The 23,958-nt window shown below is 51.4% G+C and overlaps 1 protein-coding gene across 21 annotated transcripts in view; it reads right to left on the reverse strand.

The window, feature by feature from the left end:
* LOC140632457 (zinc finger protein 300-like) overlaps positions 1-23,958 on the reverse strand; it is a 187,255-nt gene that overhangs the window by 24,938 nt on the left and 138,359 nt on the right. For 18 of the 21 annotated variants that reach the window (XR_012030019.1, XR_012030018.1, XR_012030017.1 and 15 more), the window contains one exon: positions 4,805-4,882. The gene's annotated coding sequence lies outside the window, so the exon portion shown is untranslated. Of the gene's footprint in view, positions 1-8; positions 57-4,411; positions 4,883-18,786; positions 18,865-23,958 lie in introns of those variants that run through there. The other 3 variants (XR_012030036.1, XR_012030033.1, XR_012030037.1) reach the window with 3 other exon arrangements.

The raw sequence follows: 23,958 nt of genomic DNA on the forward strand, positions 1-23,958 counted from the left end.
GAATTTACCTGCTGGCTATTTGACTTTGGACAAATCATCAATTTCAACTCTGCAGCCTCAGTAAAATTAGAAATAAAATCTGTGTTATCAGTGATGAAGGTAAGAAACATATTTTACAAAACCACCTAATATTAATATGTTAATGAGTATGTGTGTATGCGTGTGCATCCATGATGGCTGTTATCTCTAGCTACCACAATTCTCTACATTTTTTTAAGATTTCTTTTTTTTTTTTTTTTGAGAGAGTGACAGAGAGAGAGAGAGAGAGAGAGGGAGGGAGGGAGAGGGAAAGAGAGAAAGTGAGAGAGGAAGGGGCAAAGGGAGATGAAGAAAATCTCAAGCAGACTCCCAGTTGAACATGGACTCAGACTTGGGGCTCCATCTCATGACCCAGAGATAATGACCTGAATGGAAACCAGGAATCAGATGCTGAACAAACTGAGCCACCCAGGCACCCTTAGTCTTCTATTTCTTCAAGTCTTTGCTCCAAAATCACCAAGGAGGCCTCTGCTGTCTACCTAATTTAAACTTAATCCTCCATCTCCCTTACCCTGATCTACTTTCTAATTTATAATTTATTATCTAATATACAGTATGATAATGCTTATTGTTAGCTGACTACCTCTACTTATTAAAAAAAAATTTCATGAAGACAGGGTTTTTTTGTCTGCTTGATTCAGTACTGTGTCTCCAGCACTAGAAAGAGTGTGCGGTTCACGGATGCTCAGTAAACTGTCATTTAAAAAAAAAGTTATATGTAGTAAATTTCATAAAACAATCCTTGTCACAAGGGAATATATATGGTATTCTACAGTATCTTACCAATTTTTAAATAATGCCCCCATACAAGAGTACATACTGCAGGATGCCACTTCCGTGATGTACTACAAACGTGAAATTAACCCGCAGAGATAAAATTGTAAAACTGATTGATCCTTAAGCGGTGGTCAGGGGGTGGGGGTTGACTAAAAAGGGGCAGCACTTTCTGGGGAAGTACACTGTTCTGTATTTTCACGGGGGGGGGGGGGCGGCTGTTACACAGGTCCATCGGCAATTTTTGCATTTTTGTTCTCTGTAAATTATGTGCAAATCATTCTATGAAAATTACGTCCGACCTAAAAATACTGGCAAATAAAACTATTAGTGCAGCTCACTAAACAGATTTCACCGCCCATACTCACTACGGGGTTGCAGCCCATGACCTAAAAGGCGGACTTGGAGCGCTGCTGTAAGGGTGAAAGGTTAGATGCCATTGGAAAAGCGGGCAGCGCTCCCCCTGGAACGTTTCCGACCTTCAGGAAAGCTTGGTTCTCTTTCCACAGCCCGGAGGGCGCTCCTCGCCTTGGTGTCCAGCCCTTGCGCGCCCGGCACCGCTGGATGCGCTCCAGGCACCACACCTGCAGCGCGGCGCCAGGGCACCAGCCAGAAGGCAGTGCGGGGACCCCGGCCGCCCCGGGCTCACGGACCCAGGTCGAGGAGGGTCACTGCAGCTTTCGACACGCCCCGATCCACGCCTACCCCCAAAGGCCTGCTGACCCCTATTGTTCTTCCCCCACCTCTCAAGCCCGCCCGACATCAACCACGTGGAGGGCTTCGGGCCCCGGGACTCGGCCCCCGCCCCCGCCCCCGGGGCGCTGCAGCCAGGCCTTGGAGGGCACACGTGCGCAGAAGAGGGCGCCGGGTCCCTTCGCCCGCGAAATCCGTCTCCCAGAAGGAAAGCCTGCGCTGCGGCGCCGCACATGCGCAGCGAGGGCCCGAGAGGCCGAGGGGCCGGGCCCGGGGGCGGCGGGGCGCCTCGCGTCCCATTGCAGCGCCTGGCGCGCACCGACCCCAGCCCCTGCGTCTCCAAACCCTTCCTGCAAAAAGGCCCAGTCGGAGGACCAACGGGCGCACGAGCCTAGCGATGGCGCAAGACCCAGGACGCGGCGACAATTCTCTCTCCCAGGCCCGAGCACGTTTCGCTAATGCTTGGAGGACTTAACTCAGGCATTGGAGTTGGAGCCCCAAGCCTTTCCAATGTTTGCAGTCGGCTTTCCTGCCTCCCTGAATGGACCTGAGAGTAGACCGTTGTGACAAGAGGGGAAACACGTCTCAGAGCTTTCCGTAAAGTGCCTGCAAGTCAAAGCTAACAGCGGCATATTTTCTAGGAACACACGCCAATTATTTTTGATGACACAAACATAAAGACCAATAGCTAACTCCTTTGAGTAATAGTAAAAAGAACAACTTGAAAAAACCCAGAGATAGTTTTCCTCCGCAGGGCAGGTGGATGTTCTGAAAATGCTGTTGCTTCACTTTGATCTAGTGCAACATTAATCAGTGCCCTGATAGGTATCCACAGTTCTGGGGAAACTGGTTACTTGGGGAAAAAGTTCTCTTTGGATGATCACCTTCCATGCTGTGCCAGTTTCCATAGGGCTTAAAAGTTACGATGAACAGAAATACCTACAGAGCGTTTGCTTGGAATAAAGAACGTGGCCGGCAAAATACAGATTTTTGTCCTTGGTTTCTAAAAGGTGGCCTCTAGATTCTTGGCATTTCCCTAGTGTTTAATGTCCCCGGTAGGCCCCATTGATGTGCTTGGAGGCTATGACATCCTGACAACACAGAGAGGAAAACAAGTTTCACTTTTGTAGCCCTTTCAGATCTTACACTATGAGTCTCACCCTTTGGCTAGTTCTCATTCATATCCTAATGCTGTAATGAAACTGTAATCACAAGCACAGTGCTTTCGTGAGTTCTGTGAGTCACGGTCGTGAATTATCAAAGTATCAGAGGGGGAACTGGGAAGCGCTGAATCTTTAGCCCACGAGCCAGAGGTGAGGGTGACCTGCGGATTCCTGGGCATGCGGCTGGTGACTGAAGTGAGGGCAATCTTCTGGAGGACTGTGCCCTTAATCTGGGAAGTTTGGCCCAACTCTAGCCGGTTAGTGTCAGAAATCACCGAGGCTATGCACTATGTACTATGCATGATTCTAGGTGCTTTACATGTATTAACTAATTTAATACTCCCATAGGAACTGTAGGAAGTAGATTCTATTATTAACCTCGTTTTACACATGTTGAATGGAGACACACGGATTCACCCACTCGCTGGGGAACACACAGCTAGGTAGTGGGAGAGCGAGGCAGAAGGGCTGTAGACCATGGATTGGTAAACTGCTACTCACAGGCCACATCAGCCAACTGCCTGGTTTTCTACCGTCTGTGACCATAGGATGTTTTTCACATTTGGAAACGGCTGGAAAAAATTCAGAGAGCTGTGTTTGTGTTTTAGTGTATAAAAGTGACTGCGTGATGACGGGTCAGTGTCTTTGAAAGAAAAGGTTAGTGTTGCTTGAAGTTCCCCTAGAGATGGGAGGAGGGTAGAAGTCTCCGGGTCCCAATTCCACTGAGGGGGTTCCCCGTACCAATGATAAGCAACTCTTGGACATCAGCCAGCTGTCCCACAATTTAACTCAACTGTGTCACACGTCCTGGGACATAGCATTAGATCCCACAGCTTCACACTTCAGTCCTACGAGATTGACACCCCTCCCCACTTCAGACCCTAGCCACAAGCCCAGGTTATTATATGGTTATGACCCGGCAGCTATTGCTTGGAGGTTCCCAGGCCAACTCCTTAAACTCCGTTCACAAGTTTAGGTCGTTACTGACTGTCCGGCTATAGATCAGAGCCACAAGCCACAAGCCCTTCCCTTGGGTTCAATTAATTAGAACTCATAGAACCCAAATATTTTACTTATTCGATGACTGATTTATTATAAAATGTAGGATTCAGAAACAGCTAAACGGAAGACACATGTAGGGCAGGTGTGGGAAAAAGGTGTGGAGCTTCCATGCTGTCTAAACAAGCCACTCTCCCCATTATCTCCACATGTTCACCAACCTGGAAGCTCTTCAAACTCTGTCATTTTGTGTTTTTAGGGAGGCTTTATTATATAGGCTTTCTATCTATTAAGGACTGGCCATTGGTTCTTGATGCAACGGCCAGCCCCTAGCCCATCCCTGAAGATCAGGGAGTGGGACTAAAAGTTTCCCCCCTGTATGCATCGTTGGTTCCCCTGGCAACCAGCCACCATCTTTAGGTGCTTTCCACAAGTCACATCAGGAATGTAAACCCAGTTGTGGTGGAAAGGGTCTATTATGAATCATGAGACACCCGTTTCACTTTTATGACTCCAAAGCAATTTCAGAAACTGAGGGCAGGAGACCAATAGGATGACAAAAGATGCTCCCATTGCTCTTCTCACTCAGGAAATCCCAAGGGTTTTGGAAGCCGTGAGCCAGGAACCATCGACAATGACCAAATGTGAGACATATATTTTCATTGTCATTAAGTCGACTAAATATGCTTTTCTTATAAATTACAGAATCACCTAGGGTCACGGGGACACGAACACCAGTGTCAAGAGGCAGGAGTAAAGATCATAGTGTTTGTGTTTGTTTTTTAAAGATAAGAGTGTTTTTATTTTAATTCCAGTATAGTTAACATGCGGTGTAATATTAGTTTTGGGTACATATATAATACAGCGAGGCAACGATTCCATGTAACACCAAGTGGGTCATGGCAAATGCACTACAGACTGTAGCCTTTCCTGGAATTTCCATGGGCAAGGAAAGGCAGAGCAGGTCAAACAGTTTAGAATTGGCTGGCTTGAATAATTGTGGAGGGCTTTGGGACATAGGGATTGTCTTTGTCTGTTCCCTGGCCCGGGATTGATTTAGGGCAGGGGAATATTGGCTCGGTTTGTGATTATTAGATAAAGGAGGTGGTTGGGGGTATGGGATGGGGCTGGTTTACCTGTGAGAGGAGTGCTGTCAGGCAAGTTGTTTATCGCAATAGGAATTAACCACCACCCTCCCAGGAGGTCAACACATCCTAACGAGGAGAAGATAAAAAATATGGTTAATATAGTATCTCAAAATACATGAACATTTTGTGACATTCTAATTCTAGTGGATATAAGTAAAGTTTCATTGAAACATAGCAATATTGACTTATTTATTATTGTCTATGGCTGCTGTCACTCTACAGCAGCGAGTTGACTTGTGATAGAGGCCATATGGCCTAGAAAACCTAAGTTGTTTACTATTCGGCCCTTTTCCTAAACTAAATTTTGTCAACCTCTGCTCTATAGTAAATGCCGTTCGACTGTATGAAATACTGCATAGAAACGAAGATGTAAAACGATGAACATTTTAAAAATATAAGGCTATATGTCCTAAATCTTTAGGTGGAGAGACTCTCACTTTTACCATAGGGGAAAAATTAGATTATGTTATGGAAAATATGAAAACTTTCTATGGTAAAAAACCATCATAAAGGTACTTCCACCTGTAGGAAGATGGAGGAGATCTAGTGTTCCCTGTTCCTTCTGCTAAGAAAGAGCTCGGGATCCTGATACATCTTCTGGGACTGCATCGTTTTCTGGCTTTCACAGTTTGTATTGAAAAGTCAGTTTGTATTGAGCGGGGATCATGCCAGGGACCCTCCCTGAGGGCCCTGGGGCCCTGCCGAGGGACAAGGACCCCTGAGTGCCAGGCGATTCCTGTGCCTCAGCTCAAGCATCACCGCAGGAGATCTGGGAAAAGCTGAGGCTGGTGGTCGCGGGGTGGCCACACCTTGGCCGGATCCCTGCCATCGCGGTGCCAGGGCTCAGGCGCCCGCCTGCACAATCCCTGCGCCCCCCGGGCCTCGCGGGCCTCGTGCCCGCGCGCGCGCACCCTGAGGCGCCCTGGGTTCCAAAGCCGTGTCCTGGCAACGGGCCAAACACTGCTCTGGGCCTTCGCCGCCACGTTGGCAACCGAAGGAGAGCGCTGGGAGCCCAGCTCTGTATGCACGGCCTCCGCCCGGAGCCAAGTGCTCGAAGGGCACCTACCTGGGCAGGCTGCGCCCCTCAGGCACGGCCCGGGCCCCGCGGGGTGGGCCCCCGGCAGCAGGCCTCGGCCGCCTGCAGCCCGCTCACTGCGCCCCCCGACCAGCCTTGGCCCGCAGGGGTGGCCCAGCGGTCCAAACGCCGGGGTCAACTCCTAGGCCATCCTACAAGTGTGCCGCGACCCGGGATCGGCGCTGGTTCCTAGCATCGGCCACAAGGTACTCTGTGATCCCGTGGGCCCTGCGCTCTGTTCTGGGGCTCATCACCCAGATCTGCAGGCGGGGCGGCCTGCACAGGACGATGCTGTCAGCCCCCCAAGCACAGGCGTCCCTCACCTCCGCGTCCACCCTGGGCAGACTCCCTGCCTACGTGCCGCAGCTGCGGCTGGTCACCCCGGGGCCAGTGGCAGCACCCAGCTGTGGCCAAGACGTCTCCGCAGTGAAGAGGGCGTGGAGCGCCCGGGAGGAGGAGGACCCTGCCCTCACAGAGCCCCCAGATGCTCGGAGAAGGTGCCCTAAAGGTGCCGGGGCAGCACAGCCGGCATTCAGGCCCTTCGGTGTGGACAGAAGCCTGTGTTCCTTCGTGCCCAGGCCTGGGCCTCTGCACAGAAGCCTCCCCGCAGAGAGAGCAGCCGACGCAGCAGACGACAAGTCCCACAGGTCCAGCAGGAGCTCGTGCAGCACTCGAAATGCCATCAGCAGCTCCTACAGCTCCACCAGGGAGTTCCCGTCCGTGCAGAGGAGGAGGGGTCCAGCCAGAAGACAGGGCCGGCTGCCCCCGAGGCCCCCAGAGAAAGTCAGCCAAGACAGCCCCTCGTGTCCCGCTGCGCCTCCTGTGCCCTGCCAGATGAAGAACCAGCGCCAGCAGGAGGCGGGTGCCACCACGGGGCAGAAAGAACCCTGCAAGGACCGCTCACCCACGTCTGACTGCTCCAGGCCCCGAAGACGCAAGATCCCTCTGCTGCCACACAGGCCAGGGGGTCCTGTGCGGCTGCCGCCAGCCCCTGAGCTCGGCTTTGGAGTCACCGCTGGGGACCTAGACGGGGAGAAGAAAGCCGCCCTCCAGCGCATCGACCGTGCTCTGCGAGGGGAGGTGGAGGGCGTCTCGAGGTGCGGCTCCAGGTGCCCTTCCAGTGCCTTGCCCGGGCCTGCTGCTCGGGCCGTTGTACTGCCAGCTGTCGCTCCAGCCCCTGGCCTGAGTGCACAGCGGGCGGAGCAGGACTCCCCGGGTCCCCTGGCTGTCCTGTCGCCTGGTGGAGGGGCTGTCTCTGTGCCGCCTCTGTCTCGGGGGGAGCCCAGCTCCCCTGGCGCCACCTCCTCCCTGTCACAGCCCCTCCCTGGCACCTGTGCACGATCCTCACCTCCAGCCCCATGCACCTTGCTGGCCTCTGCTTCCTGCCCGGGATGGGGATCGGGCAGGGCTGACCTGTGTGCCGAGGCCCCGGACCCCTCCAGGCCTGCTCCCTGCTCTGCATCAGGCCTGGCGTGTGCACGGAGCAGCCCAGCTCCTGGCTGTTCCATTCCCGCAGCTGCTGCAGAGTCCCTGCGCCCCCCCAGGGTGAAGCGCGGCAGGCACTGCCCTCGGATGGGAGGCGAGGGAGGGGGCTCTCTGCCAACCAACTGGGTCAGCGGTTTAACGGATGCCAGCTGTGCCTTCCCCGCTGTTACCAGCACCTCCAGAACGCAGTGCCCTAGCCCCATGTGTGTTGACTGTCCCGTGTTCAGCTCCCGGAGCTCCCCTCCCGCCGTGGGGCCTCGTGCCCCCCCTTCCAGGAGCCTGCCGGTCACTTGTGCTGTCCCTTCCAGCCCCTCAAGCGGCACATCCGCAGGCTTGGCTCCCCAGCCAGCCTCTGACGGCCAGGTCACCCCCATGGACTGCACTCCCCCTTGCCAGCCTCTGCTCTTGGGGTCTCCCCCTGGCTCCAGTGGGAGCTTCTTTCCATCTGCCCAGGCCCTTCCGATGCCCTCCAGAGACAGCATGGGCTCAGTCACAGCCACCACTGGCCTGCACACGCTGGGGCTCTGGAGCCACAGCCCACCTGGGAACCGTCCCCGTGGGAACCCAGGAACCCCAGCTCAGCCCACATTCGGGGCCACTGACGGGCAGTGTCAGGGAGCCACCAGCCTTCGCAGCGCTGTCCCCTATGGACAACGGGCAGCTCCAGCCTCAACCGCTGCCGTGGCCCTGACCTCGGCTCTAGGCCGGCTCACCTTGGGCAGCGCCACACAGGTGGCTTTCGGGGGTTCCTCGCCCACCTCCTGCACCTCGGGGACCCATGCTGGCACCCAGCCAGGCGTTGCTGCCACCCCAGCTGTCGTGCCCCCCGGCACGGCCACCGCCCCTAGCTCCATGACCAATGCTGGGCCCAACAGCCGGCAGCCCTGCCCAATAGCTGGCGGTGCAAGCCCAGCCCCCTTGAGCTTGGGGGTTGGCGCAGCCCCCGCAGGCTTGGGGAGGAGACAGGCTGCCCCAGGTCGGAAGCGCACCTTTGGAGCTCTCAGCGTGACGCCACAAACCAGCGGGGCCCCGAGCGGCACACACCGCTCTGGGGACAGCTTGGGCCCGAACACCCGGGGCCACCCTTGCGGGAGCACCCCCATCACCACCGCCCGAGCCAGCACTCAACACAACCCTGTGTCTGGAGCCCCGAAAGCCCCTCGTGTGAGTCCCAGCCCGAGGCACTTAGCGGCTCAGAGGCCCCCGAGGCCCAGCCCAGAGCCCAGCAGCACTGCCAGCGAGGCCCCCTGCAGGGTCGCGTGGGTCCCAGGCCCTACTCCTCCCGGCGCTGCCTCTGTGCTGAGCACAGCCAGGAGCAGCCCTGCCAGGACGAGCCCCTCGTCAGCTGCCCAGGGCTCGGGGAGTCGCAAAAGAGCTGCGCCGGGCCACAAGTCATTTGCCTCCACCTCGCAATCCACTCTTTTGGGGTCTAGGAGGAAAATGCGGGCCTGAGTCCACAGCTTCCTTCCTGGCAAGTCGCCCGCGTGCCCCTTCCCTCTAGGCTTCACGTGTATGGACCTCATGCCCATGGGAAACCCTAGTCTAGCCCTGACCTCTGTGCACCCGGAGCGACCCTGGGCATTCCGAAAGCCACCATCCAGAATATTCCCAAGCCTTGCCCCGCACTTTTGCCCAAAGGTGGGTGGCTCGAGGCTGTGTCAGATCCCAGTGGCTACAGGCCCCAGGACGGTGCGCGCAGGCCCGTGTCCCATCTGCCTCCAGTCCTGCAGCCCACACGACTCCTCCTCGACCCACAGTGTAGATGAATTGGAGTACCGTCAATGAACAGGGCAGGCAGGCTCACCTATGCCTGGACCTATGGTGGCACCCTGATTAGGACTCTGCTTCTTCATCTCGGGTTGGTTTACGGACTTTCACTTTGGAGCACTCTGTGCAAAACTATTTAGGGAAGCCCAGGCACCTGGTGTGGTTTGCACTGACAGAAGGAATGGAGCCTACATGGTCTGAATCCAGGATGCAGTGCTGCTATCAATCCTGGAAATAGGCTTTTTTTGGTAAGATATGTGAATGAAGTGTTGGTGTCTTCACCAAAAGGTGGCACCTAAGGGTTCTGAGGAAATAAATGTATAGACCCTCTGTACAGACTTGTGTATAAACAACTTTTGTATATACATATAGGATAGCTTTTTTGAACTTATACAGCTGTACATAAAAGTAGCTGATACTAGTTAAGCCTGTGTCAACATGTTTTTTCCACTTGTACATTTCGGACTTTTTCTTTTGGTTGATTAAAGTTGCATATGCTAAGTGTGTGAATGAAAAAAAAAATGCCCTCCCCATGTTCTTTCTATGTTCTACCAGTTTCCTCCAGAGCTTAAAATAAAGCCTTGCTCCACTTCTTTGCATTAAACAAAAACGTCAGTTGACAATCTTAGTTCTTAAAGGGAATATGTTTTCTTTGACTACTCTAAGACTTTCCGGTTTTTTTTTTGTTTCAATAAAGAACATCTTTATTGAGATATACTTCAGTCGTTTAAAGTGTCTAATTTAGTGGCCTTTAGTATACTATCCAGTGCTCATTACACCACGTGCCCTTCTTAATGTCCGTCACCTAGCCCCACCTAGCCCCACTCCCCTCCCCTCCAGCAAACCTCAGTTTATTTCCTGTGATTAAGAGTCTCTTATGGTTTGTCTCCCTCTCTGGTGTCCTTTTGTTTTCTTTTTTCCCTCCCTTCCCATATGATCCTGTTTTGTTTCTTAAAATTCCACCTATGAGTGAGATCCTATGATAATTGTCTTCCTCTCATTGACTTTATTCACTTAGTATAATAGCCTTTAGTTCCATCCACATCATTGCAATTGGCAAAATTTCTTTCTTTTTTTTTTGATGGCTGAGTAGTACTAATCATGTGTGAATGATTAGTTATCTATCTATCTCTCTCTCTCTCTCTCTATCTATCTATCTATCTATCTATCTATCCATCTATCTAACTATATCTCTATACATCCTCTTTATCCATTCATCTGTCAATGGACATCGGGACTCTTTCCATAGTTTGGCTGTTGTGGACATTGCTGCTATAAGTTGGGATGCAGGTGCCCCTTCAGATCACTACATTTGTATCTTTGGGGTGAATATCTGCTGTGCAATTGCTGGGTCATAGGGTAGCTCTGTTTTCTACTTTTTGAGGAACCTCCATACTCTTTTCTTGCCTTCCCAGCAACAGTGTAAAAGGGTTCCCCTTTCTCTGCATCCTTGCCAATGTCTGTTCTTTCCCGACTTGTTAATTTTAGCCATTCTCACTGGCGAGAGGTGGTATCTCATTGTGGTTTTTATTTGTATTTCCCTGATGCCAATGCTATTGAGCATATTTTCATGTGTCCGTTGGCCATTTGTATGTCCTCTCTGGAGAATTGTCAGTTCATGTCTGCTGCCCATTTCCTGATTGGATTCTTTGTTCTTTGGGTGTTGAATTTAATAAGTTCTTTATGGATTTTGGATATTAGCCCTTTACCTGATATGTCATTTGCAAATATCTTCTCCCATACTGTCAGTTTTCTTTCGATTTCGTTGACTCTTTCCTTTGCTGTGCAAAAGCTTTTAACCTTGATCAAGTCCCAATAGTTCATTTTTGCCTGTGTTTTCCTTACCTTTGGAGATGTGTCTAGTGAGGAGTTGCTGCAGCCAAGGTCACAAAGGTTGCCGCCTGTGTTCTCCTCTAGGATTTTGATGGACTCCTGTCTCACATTTAGGTCTTTCTTCCATTCTGAGTCTATTTCTGTGCATGGTGTAAGAAAATGATCCAGTTTCATTCTTCAGCATGTGGCTGTCCAATTTTCCCAACACCATTTGTTGAAGAGACTTTTTTCCATCGGATATTCTTTCCTGCTTGGTTGAAGATTAGTTCACCACAGAGTTGAGGGTCCATTTATGGGTTCTCTATTCTGTTCCATTGATCTACGTATCTGTTTCTGTGCCACCATACTCTCTTGATGATTCCAGCTTTGGAATAGAGCTTGAGGTCTGGAATCGTGATGCCACCCTTTTGGTTTTCTTTTTCAACATTCCATCCCGTTGGCTATTTGGGGTCCTTTTCTGGTTCCATACAAATTTTAGGATTCTTTGTTTCAACGCCGAAATAAGTTGATAGTATTTTGATAGGGATTGCATTGAATTTTTAGATTGCTCTAGATATCATAGGCATTTTAACAATATTTGTTCTTCCAATCCACGAGCACGGAGTGTTGTTTTTCCATTTCTTCGTGCTTTCTTCAGTTTCTTTCATGAGTGTTCTATAGTTTTCAAGAGTACAGATCCTTTGCCCCTTTGGTTAGGTTTATTCCTAGGTATCTTATGGTTTTTGTATACCATGTTTTCTTGATTCACTCACCCTTTGATGGACATTTGGCTTGTTTGTACTTAAAAAAGAATTATTTATTAGAGAGAGAGAGAGAGAGAGCACAAGGTGAAGGGGAAGAGAGAGAGGGAGAGAGAAATTCCAGCAGACTCCACACCCTGTGCTGAGCCCGAGGCTGGGCTTGATCTCATGACCCGGAGACCACTGTACCTAAGCTGAAACCGAGAGTTGGATGCTCAACTGACTGCATCACCCTGGCGCCTGTTTCTACCTTTTGATGTCTCTGATTGTGTCAACAGTGTATACATGTTGGTGCACACACCACTTTCAATTCTTTTGGGTAGATTCCTGGCCGTGGAATTGCTGGGTCCAAAGTAGGCCTATGTGTAACCATTGAGGAGCTGCCAAGGTTTTTTCCAAAGTGCTACAGCATTTTACATTCCCACCAGCAGTGTTTAATGGTTCTAGTTTCAGGGCATCATCACTACCATTTGTTGTTATCTGACTTTTTGATGTTAGCCATGTAGTGCCTGTGAAGTGGTATCTCACTGTGGTTTTGATCTGCCTTTTCCTGCTGACTAATAACATCAAGCATTCTTCATGTGTTTGTTAGCTATTTACATACGGTGTAAGGATCCAGGTTCATTCTTTGTCATGTGCCTAGCAAATGTTCCCAGGACCACTTGTTGAAAGAACAGTCCTCTCCTTGTTGAATGCTCTTGCCACTCATGTCAAAAACCACTTGAACATAGGTATATGGGTTGATTTCTAGAGTCTCCATTTATTCTCTCGATCTATATGTCTACCCATATGGTAGCACCACATCATTATACCATAATTTTGTAGTAATTTTCGAAATCAGGAAGTGTAAGCCCTCCAACTTTGTTCTTTTCAAGATTGTTTCGGCGCTTCCAGGTCTCTTGCAGTTCCATATGCATTTAAGGATCATCTTTTCCATTTCTGCAAAAGGAGCTACTGAGTTTTGATAGGGATTTCATTGAAGCTGTAGATGCCTTTGGGCAATACCGCATCTTAAAAATATCAAGTTTCCCAATCAACGATCGCATGCTACCTTTCCTTTTGCTTAGGCCTTTAACTTTTCTCAGCAGTGTTTTCGTAATTTTCAGTGTAGAAGTGTACGTGCTTGGTTTAAGTTATTCCTTGGTATTTTATTCCTTTGGAAACTATTATCAAGTTGTTTGCTTAATGTCTTTTTTGAATTGTTCATTGATGTTGTATGGAAATACCACTTCCGGGGATCCCTGGGTGGCTCAGCGGTTTGGTGCCGGGCTTTGGCCCAGGGCGCGATCCTGGAGACCCAGATTCGAGTCCCACGTCGCGCACCCTGCGGGGAGCCTGCTTCCTCCTCTGCCTGTGTCTCTGCCTCTCTCTCTCTCTCTCTCTCTTTCTCTGTCTTCTCTCTCTCTCTATATATATATAATGAATAAATAAATAAAATCTTTAAACAAAATAAAAAATAAAAGGAAATACCACTTACTTTGTATGCTATCTTGTGTCCTGCAGCTTTACTGAATTTCTTTATTAGCTGTACTGGTTTGTGTTTGAGGCAGGACGGGGATTTTTTTTTTTTTTAATTTTACTGAGATTATGTTACCTATGAATAGATACAGTTTTATATCTCTCTTTCTAATTTGGATGCCCTTCATTTCTTTTTCTTGGCTAATTGCTCTGGCTGTCATTTAACACAATGTTGAATAAAGTGCTCAAAGAAGGCATCTTTGTTCTGTGCTGGATCGCAGAGGGAAAACTTTTAGTCTTTTACCACTGAATATGTTATCTGTGAGTTATTCATAAGTTTTCTTGATCATGTTTAGGAATTTTCCTTCTTCTAGTTTGTTGTATTTTCATCATAAAAGGGTATTGAACTTTGTTAAAGACTTTTTCTGCATTAATTGAGATGATGAGATGATCAGGATTGCTCCCCCTCCTTCATTCTATTAATGTATGCTGATGGATTTTTTTAAATAATGAACCACTCTTTTATTTCTAGGATAAATCCCACTTGTTCATACTAGTAATAATAATAAAAACTAATAATCCATTTAATATGCTAGATTTGGTTTGATAACATTTTGCTGAAGATTTTCTCATATATACTCCTAAGAAATATGGGCTTGTAATTTTCTTGCGATGTCTCTGTCTGGCTTTAGTATCACTTCATACCCACCAGGATAGATAGCATCAAAAAGTCAGACACTGCTGGGAGATTTGAGAATAATTTCCATTAGTTCCTTAAGTGTTTTATAGAATTTTCCAGTTAAGCCATCTGGTTCTGAGCTTTTCTTTGTGGAGAGGTTTTTGCTTACTGATTCAGTCCATTCATTATAGGTCTGATATAGGGCTGTTCTCTTTCTTCTTCAATCGGTTTCAGTAGCTTGTGTGCTTCTAGGAATTTGTCCATTTTCTAGGTCATCTAATTTATTGGTATATAATTGTTCCTACTAACCTTATGATCTTTTTCATCTGCAGGTCTGTCTTAATGTCCCCACCATCACACAGTTAACCTCTGAACCGCATGGGGTATAGAGACACCTACCCCCCACCCATGCAGTTTGAAATCCGCATATTACTTTGGATCCTGCAATATGTAACTAATTGCCTACTGTTGACTGGAAGCCTTATCAATAACAATTAACACATATTTTGTATGTCGCGGTATTATATATAGTATTCTTAAAGTAAGCTAGAGACCAGGCACCCTTAGTCTTCATCTCTTCAAGTCTTTGCTTCAAAATCACCAAGGAGGCCTCTGCTGTCTACCTAATTTAAACTTAATCCCCCCATCTCCCTTTACCTGATCTACTTTCTAACTTATAATTTACTATCTAATATACAGTATGATAATGCACATTGTTAGCTGACTACCTCTACTTCAACTAAATTACAAGAAGGCAGCGTTTTTTTGTCTGCTTGATTCAGTACTGTGTCCCCAGCACTAGAAAGAGTGTGCGGTTCACGGATGCTCAGTAAACAGTCCTTTAAAAAAAATACAGTTATATGTACTACATATAATTTATGAAATTTACCAAATTTCATAAAACACTCCTTGTCACAAGGGAATATATATGGTATTCTACAGTATCTTACCTATTTTTAAATAATGCCCCCATACAAGAGTACATACTGCAGGATGCCACTTCCGTGATGTACTACAAACGCGAAATTAACCCGCAGAGATAAAATTGTAAAACTGATTGATCCTTAAGCGGTGGTCAGGGGGTGGGGGTTGACTAAAAAGGGGCAGCACTTTCTGGGGAAGTACACTGTTCTGTATTTTCACGGGGTGGGGGGGGGGCGGTTGTTACACAGGTCCATCGGCAATTTTTGCATTTTTGTTCTCTGTAAATTATGTGCAAATCATTCTATGAAAATTACGTCCGACCTAAAAATACTGGCAAATAAAACTGTTAGTGCAGCTCACTAAACAGATTTCACCGCCCATACTCACTACGGGGTTGCAGCCCATGACCTAAAAGGCGGACTTGGAGCGCTGCTGTAAGGGTGAAAGGTTAGATGCCATTGGAAAAGCGGGCAGCGCTCCCCCTGGAACGTTTCCGACCTTCAGGAAAGCTTGGTTCTCTTTCCACAGCCCGGAGGGCGCTCCTCGCCTTGGTGTCCAGCCCTTGCGCGCCCGGCACCGCTGGATGCGCTCCAGGCACCACACCTGCAGCGCGGCGCCAGGGCACCAGCCAGAAGGCAGTGCGGGGACCCCGGCCGCCCCGGGCTCACGGACCCAGGTCGAGGAGGGTCACTGCAGCTTTCGACACGCCCCGATCCACGCCTACCCCCAAAGGCCTGCTGACCCCTATTGTTCTTCCCCCACCTCTCAAGCCCGCCCGACATCAACCACGTGGAGGGCTTCGGGCCCCGGGACTCGGCCCCCGCCCCCGCCCCCGGGGCGCTGCAGCCAGGCCTTGGAGGGCACACGTGCGCAGAAGAGGGCGCCGGGTCCCTTCGCCCGCGAAATCCGTCTCCCAGAAGGAAAGCCTGCGCTGCGGCGCCGCACATGCGCAGCGAGGGCCCGAGAGGCCGAGGGGCCGGGCCCGGGGGCGGCGGGGCGCCTCGCGTCCCATTGCAGCGCCTGGCGCGCACCGACCCCAGCCCCTGCGTCTCCAAACCCTTCCTGCAAAAAGGCCCAGTCGGAGGACCAACGGGCGCACGAGCCTAGCGATGGCGCAAGACCCAGGACGCGGCGACAATTCTCTCTCCCAGGCCCGAGCACGTTTCGCTAATGCTTGGAGGACTTAACTCAGGCATTGGAGTTGGAGCCCCAAGCCTTTCCAATGTTTGCAGTCGGCTTTTCTGCCTCCCTGAATGGACCTGAGAGTAGACCGTTGTGACAAGAGGGGAAACACGTCTCAGAGCTTTCCGTAAAGTGCCTGCAAGTCAAAGCTAACAGCGGCATATTTTCTAGGAACACACGCCAATTATTTTTGATGACACAAACATAAAGACCAATAGCTAACTCCTTTGAGTAATAGTAAAAAGAACAACTTGAAAAAACCCAGAGATAGTTTTCCTCCGCAGGGCAGGTGGATGTTCTGAAAATGCTGTTGCTTCACATTGATCTAGTGCAACATTAATCAGTGCCCTGATAGGTATCCACAGTTCTGGGGAAACTGGTTACTTGGGGAAAAAGTTCTCTTTGGATGATCACCTTCCATGCTGTGCCAGTTTCCATAGGGCTTAAAAGTTACGATGAACAGAAATACCTACAGAGCGTTTGCTTGGAATAAAGAACGTGGCCGGCAAAATACAGATTTTTGTCCTTGGTTTCTAAAAGGTGGCCTCTAGATTCTTGGCATTTCCCTAGTGTTTAATGTCCCCGGTAGGCCCCATTGATGTGCTTGGAGGCTATGACATCCTGACAACACAGAGAGGAAAACAAGTTTCACTTTTGTAGCCCTTTCAGATCTTACACTATGAGTCTCACCCTTTGGCTAGTTCTCATTCATATCCTAATGCTGTAATGAAACTGTAATCACAAGCACAGTGCTTTCGTGAGTTCTGTGAGTCACGGTCGTGAATTATCAAAGTATCAGAGGGGGAACTGGGAAGCGCTGAATCTTTAGCCCACGAGCCAGAGGTGAGGGTGACCTGCGGATTCCTGGGCATGCGGCTGGTGACTGAAGTGAGGGCAATCTTCTGGAGGACTGTGCCCTTAATCTGGAAGTTTGGCCCAACTCTAGCCGGTTAGTGTCAGATAGCACCGAGGCTATGCACTATGTACTATGCATGATTCTAGGTGCTTTAAATGTATTAACTAATTTAATACTCCCATAGGAACTGTAGGAAGTAGATTCTATTATTAACCTCGTTTTACACATGTTGAATGGAGACACACGGATTCACCCACTCGCTGGGGAACACACAGCTAGGTAGTGGGAGAGCGAGGCAGAAGGGCTGTAGACCATGGATTGGTAAACTGCTACTCACAGGCCACATCAGCCAACTGCCTGGTTTTCTACCGTCTGTGACCATAGGATGTTTTTCACATTTGGAAACGGCTGGAAAAAATTCAGAGAGCTGTGTTTGTGTTTTAGTGTATAAAAGTGACTGCGTGATGACGGGTCAGTGTCTTTGAAAGAAAAGGTTAGTGTTGCTTGAAGTTCCCCTAGAGATGGGAGGAGGGTAGAAGTCTCCGGGTCCCAATTCCACTGAGGGGGTTCCCCGTACCAATGATAAGCAACTCTTGGACATCAGCCAGCTGTCCCACAATTTAACTCAACTGTGTCACACGTCCTGGGACATAGCATTAGATCCCACAGCTTCACACTTCAGTCCTACGAGATTGACACCCCTCCCCACTTCAGACCCTAGCCACAAGCCCAGGTTATTATATGGTTATGACCCAGCAGCTATTGCTTGGAGGTTCCCAGGCCAACTCCTTAAACTCCGTTCACAAGTTTAGGTCGTTACTGACTGTCCGGCTATAGATCAGAGCCACAAGCCACAAGCCCTTCCCTTGGGTTCAATTAATTAGAACTCATAGAACCCAAATATTTTACTTATTCGATGACTGATTTATTATAAAATGTAGGATTCAGAAACAGCTAAACGGAAGACACATGTAGGGCAGGTGTGGGAAAAAGGTGTGGAGCTTCCATGCTGTCTAAACAAGCCACTCTCCCCATTATCTCCACATGTTCACCAACCTGGAAGCTCTTCAAACTCTGTCATTTTGTGTTTTTAGGGAGGCTTTATTATATAGGCTTTCTATCTATTAAGGACTGGCCATTGGTTCTTGATGCAACGGCCAGCCCCTAGCCCATCCCTGAAGATCAGGGAGTGGGACTAAAAGTTTCCCCCCTGTATGCATCGTTGGTTCCCCTGGCAACCAGCCACCATCTTTAGGTGCTTTCCACAAGTCACATCAGGAATGTAAACCCAGTTGTGGTGGAAAGGGTCTATTATGAATCATGAGACACCCGTTTCACTTTTATGACTCCAAAGCAATTTCAGAAACTGAGGGCAGGAGACCAATAGGATGACAAAAGATGCTCCCATTGCTCTTCTCACTCAGGAAATCCCAAGGGTTTTGGAAGCCGTGAGCCAGGAACCATCGACAATGACCAAATGTGAGACATATATTTTCATTGTCATTAAGTCGACTAAATATGCTTTTCTTATAAATTACAGAATCACCTAGGGTCACGGGGACACGAACACCAGTGTCAAGAGGCAGGAGTAAAGATCATAGTGTTTGTGTTTGTTTTTTAAAGATAAGAGTGTTTTTATTTTAATTCCAGTATAGTTAACATGCGGTGTAATATTAGTTTTGGGTACATATATAATACAGCGAGGCAACGATTCCATGTAACACCAAGTGGGTCATGGCAAATGCACTACAGACTGTAGCCTTTCCTGGAATTTCCATGGGCAAGGAAAGGCAGAGCAGGTCAAACAGTTTAGAATTGGCTGGCTTGAATAATTGTGGAGGGCTTTGGGACATAGGGATTGTCTTTGTCTGTTCCCTGGCCCGGGATTGATTTAGGGCAGGGGAATATTGGCTCGGTTTGTGATTATTAGATAAAGGAGGTGGTTGGGGGTATGGGATGGGGCTGGTTTACCTGTGAGAGGAGTGCTGTCAGGCAAGTTGTTTATCGCAATAGGAATTAACCACCACCCTCCCAGGAGGTCAACACATCCTAACGAGGAGAAGATAAAAAATATGGTTAATATAGTATCTCAAAATACATGAACATTTTGTGACATTCTAATTCTAGTGGATATAAGTAAAGTTTCATTGAAACATAGCAATATTGACTTATTTATTATTGTCTATGGCTGCTGTCACTCTACAGCAGCGAGTTGACTTGTGATAGAGGCCATATGGCCTAGAAAACCTAAGTTGTTTACTATTCGGCCCTTTTCCTAAACTAAATTTTGTCAACCTCTGCTCTATAGTAAATGCCGTTCGACTGTATGAAATACTGCATAGAAACGAAGATGTAAAACGATGAACATTTTAAAAATATAAGGCTATATGTCCTAAATCTTTAGGTGGAGAGACTCTCACTTTTACCATAGGGGAAAAATTAGATTATGTTATGGAAAATATGAAAACTTTCTATGGTAAAAAACCATCATAAAGGTACTTCCACCTGTAGGAAGATGGAGGAGATCTAGTGTTCCCTGTTCCTTCTGCTAAGAAAGAGCTCGGGATCCTGATACATCTTCTGGGACTGCATCGTTTTCTGGCTTTCACAGTTTGTATTGAAAAGTCAGTTTGTATTGAGCGGGGATCATGCCAGGGACCCTCCCTGAGGGCCCTGGGGCCCTGCCGAGGGACAAGGACCCCTGAGTGCCAGGCGATTCCTGTGCCTCAGCTCAAGCATCACCGCAGGAGATCTGGGAAAAGCTGAGGCTGGTGGTCGCGGGGTGGCCACACCTTGGCCGGATCCCTGCCATCGCGGTGCCAGGGCTCAGGCGCCCGCCTGCACAATCCCTGCGCCCCCCGGGCCTCGCGGGCCTCGTGCCCGCGCGCGCGCACCCTGAGGCGCCCTGGGTTCCAAAGCCGTGTCCTGGCAACGGGCCAAACACTGCTCTGGGCCTTCGCCGCCACGTTGGCAACCGAAGGAGAGCGCTGGGAGCCCAGCTCTGTATGCACGGCCTCCGCCCGGAGCCAAGTGCTCGAAGGGCACCTACCTGGGCAGGCTGCGCCCCTCAGGCACGGCCCGGGCCCCGCGGGGTGGGCCCCCGGCAGCAGGCCTCGGCCGCCTGCAGCCCGCTCACTGCGCCCCCCGACCAGCCTTGGCCCGCAGGGGTGGCCCAGCGGTCCAAACGCCGGGGTCAACTCCTAGGCCATCCTACAAGTGTGCCGCGACCCGGGATCGGCGCTGGTTCCTAGCATCGGCCACAAGGTACTCTGTGATCCCGTGGGCCCTGCGCTCTGTTCTGGGGCTCATCACCCAGATCTGCAGGCGGGGCGGCCTGCACAGGACGATGCTGTCAGCCCCCCAAGCACAGGCGTCCCTCACCTCCGCGTCCACCCTGGGCAGACTCCCTGCCTACGTGCCGCAGCTGCGGCTGGTCACCCCGGGGCCAGTGGCAGCACCCAGCTGTGGCCAAGACGTCTCCGCAGTGAAGAGGGCGTGGAGCGCCCGGGAGGAGGAGGACCCTGCCCTCACAGAGCCCCCAGATGCTCGGAGAAGGTGCCCTAAAGGTGCCGGGGCAGCACAGCCGGCATTCAGGCCCTTCGGTGTGGACAGAAGCCTGTGTTCCTTCGTGCCCAGGCCTGGGCCTCTGCACAGAAGCCTCCCCGCAGAGAGAGCAGCCGACGCAGCAGACGACAAGTCCCACAGGTCCAGCAGGAGCTCGTGCAGCACTCGAAATGCCATCAGCAGCTCCTACAGCTCCACCAGGGAGTTCCCGTCCGTGCAGAGGAGGAGGGGTCCAGCCAGAAGACAGGGCCGGCTGCCCCCGAGGCCCCCAGAGAAAGTCAGCCAAGACAGCCCCTCGTGTCCCGCTGCGCCTCCTGTGCCCTGCCAGATGAAGAACCAGCGCCAGCAGGAGGCGGGTGCCACCACGGGGCAGAAAGAACCCTGCAAGGACCGCTCACCCACATCTGACTGCTCCAGGCCCCGAAGACGCAAGATCCCTCTGCTGCCACACAGGCCAGGGGGTCCTGTGCGGCTGCCGCCAGCCCCTGAGCTCGGCTTTGGAGTCACCGCTGGGGACCTAGACGGGGAGAAGAAAGCCGCCCTCCAGCGCATCGACCGTGCTCTGCGAGGGGAGGTGGAGGGCGTCTCGAGGTGCGGCTCCAGGTGCCCTTCCAGTGCCTTGCCCGGGCCTGCTGCTCGGGCCGTTGTACTGCCAGCTGTCGCTCCAGCCCCTGGCCTGAGTGCACAGCGGGCGGAGCAGGACTCCCCGGGTCCCCTGGCTGTCCTGTCGCCTGGTGGAGGGGCTGTCTCTGTGCCGCCTCTGTCTCGGGGGGAGCCCAGCTCCCCTGGCGCCACCTCCTCCCTGTCACAGCCCCTCCCTGGCACCTGTGCACGATCCTCACCTCCAGCCCCATGCACCTTGCTGGCCTCTGCTTCCTGCCCGGGATGGGGATCGGGCAGGGCTGACCTGTGTGCCGAGGCCCCGGACCCCTCCAGGCCTGCTCCCTGCTCTGCATCAGGCCTGGCGTGTGCACGGAGCAGCCCAGCTCCTGGCTGTTCCATTCCCGCAGCTGCTGCAGAGTCCCTGCGCCCCCCCAGGGTGAAGCGCGGCAGGCACTGCCCTCGGATGGGAGGCGAGGGAGGGGGCTCTCTGCCAACCAACTGGGTCAGCGGTTTAACGGATGCCAGCTGTGCCTTCCCCGCTGTTACCAGCACCTCCAGAACGCAGTGCCCTAGCCCCATGTGTGTTGACTGTCCCGTGTTCAGCTCCCGGAGCTCCCCTCCCGCCGTGGGGCCTCGTGCCCCCCCTTCCAGGAGCCTGCCGGTCACTTGTGCTGTCCCTTCCAGCCCCTCAAGCGGCACATCCGCAGGCTTGGCTCCCCAGCCAGCCTCTGACGGCCAGGTCACCCCCATGGACTGCACTCCCCCTTGCCAGCCTCTGCTCTTGGGGTCTCCCCCTGGCTCCAGTGGGAGCTTCTTTCCATCTGCCCAGGCCCTTCCGATGCCCTCCAGAGACAGCATGGGCTCAGTCACAGCCACCACTGGCCTGCACACGCTGGGGCTCTGGAGCCACAGCCCACCTGGGAACCGTCCCCGTGGGAACCCAGGAACCCCAGCTCAGCCCACATTCGGGGCCACTGACGGGCAGTGTCAGGGAGCCACCAGCCTTCGCAGCGCTGTCCCCTATGGACAACGGGCAGCTCCAGCCTCAACCGCTGCCGTGGCCCTGACCTCGGCTCTAGGCCGGCTCACCTTGGGCAGCGCCACACAGGTGGCTTTCGGGGGTTCCTCGCCCACCTCCTGCACCTCGGGGACCCATGCTGGCACCCAGCCAGGCGTTGCTGCCACCCCAGCTGTCGTGCCCCCCGGCACGGCCACCGCCCCTAGCTCCATGACCAATGCTGGGCCCAACAGCCGGCAGCCCTGCCCAATAGCTGGCGGTGCAAGCCCAGCCCCCTTGAGCTTGGGGGTTGGCGCAGCCCCCGCAGGCTTGGGGAGGAGACAGGCTGCCCCAGGTCGGAAGCGCACCTTTGGAGCTCTCAGCGTGACGCCACAAACCAGCGGGGCCCCGAGCGGCACACACCGCTCTGGGGACAGCTTGGGCCCGAACACCCGGGGCCACCCTTGCGGGAGCACCCCCATCACCACCGCCCGAGCCAGCACTCAACACAACCCTGTGTCTGGAGCCCCGAAAGCCCCTCGTGTGAGTCCCAGCCCGAGGCACTTAGCGGCTCAGAGGCCCCCGAGGCCCAGCCCAGAGCCCAGCAGCACTGCCAGCGAGGCCCCCTGCAGGGTCGCGTGGGTCCCAGGCCCTACTCCTCCCGGCGCTGCCTCTGTGCTGAGCACAGCCAGGAGCAGCCCTGCCAGGACGAGCCCCTCGTCAGCTGCCCAGGGCTCGGGGAGTCGCAAAAGAGCTGCGCCGGGCCACAAGTCATTTGCCTCCACCTCGCAATCCACTCTTTTGGGGTCTAGGAGGAAAATGCGGGCCTGAGTCCACAGCTTCCTTCCTGGCAAGTCGCCCGCGTGCCCCTTCCCTCTAGGCTTCACGTGTATGGACCTCATGCCCATGGGAAACCCTAGTCTAGCCCTGACCTCTGTGCACCCGGAGCGACCCTGGGCATTCCGAAAGCCACCATCCAGAATATTCCCAAGCCTTGCCCCGCACTTTTGCCCAAAGGTGGGTGGCTCGAGGCTGTGTCAGATCCCAGTGGCTACAGGCCCCAGGACGGTGCGCGCAGGCCCGTGTCCCATCTGCCTCCAGTCCTGCAGCCCACACGACTCCTCCTCGACCCACAGTGTAGATGAATTGGAGTACCGTCAATGAACAGGGCAGGCAGGCTCACCTATGCCTGGACCTATGGTGGCACCCTGATTAGGACTCTGCTTCTTCATCTCGGGTTGGTTTACGGACTTTCACTTTGGAGCACTCTGTGCAAAACTATTTAGGGAAGCCCAGGCACCTGGTGTGGTTTGCACTGACAGAAGGAATGGAGCCTACATGGTCTGAATCCAGGATGCAGTGCTGCTATCAATCCTGGAAATAGGCTTTTTTTGGTAAGATATGTGAATGAAGTGTTGGTGTCTTCACCAAAAGGTGGCACCTAAGGGTTCTGAGGAAATAAATGTATAGACCCTCTGTACAGACTTGTGTATAAACAACTTTTGTATATACATATAGGATAGCTTTTTTGAACTTATACAGCTGTACATAAAAGTAGCTGATACTAGTTAAGCCTGTGTCAACATGTTTTTTCCACTTGTACATTTCGGACTTTTTCTTTTGGTTGATTAAAGTTGCATATGCTAAGTGTGTGAATGAAAAAAAAAATGCCCTCCCCATGTTCTTTCTATGTTCTACCAGTTTCCTCCAGAGCTTAAAATAAAGCCTTGCTCCACTTCTTTGCATTAAACAAAAACGTCAGTTGACAATCTTAGTTCTTAAAGGGAATATGTTTTCTTTGACTACTCTAAGACTTTCCGGTTTTTTTTTTGTTTCAATAAAGAACATCTTTATTGAGATATACTTCAGTCGTTTAAAGTGTCTAATTTAGTGGCCTTTAGTATACTATCCAGTGCTCATTACACCACGTGCCCTTCTTAATGTCCGTCACCTAGCCCCACCTAGCCCCACTCCCCTCC

The sequence above is a fragment of the Canis lupus genome, chromosome 4, assembly GCF_048164855.1.
Source record: "Canis lupus baileyi chromosome 4, mCanLup2.hap1, whole genome shotgun sequence".
Lineage (NCBI taxonomy): Eukaryota > Metazoa > Chordata > Mammalia > Carnivora > Canidae > Canis > Canis lupus.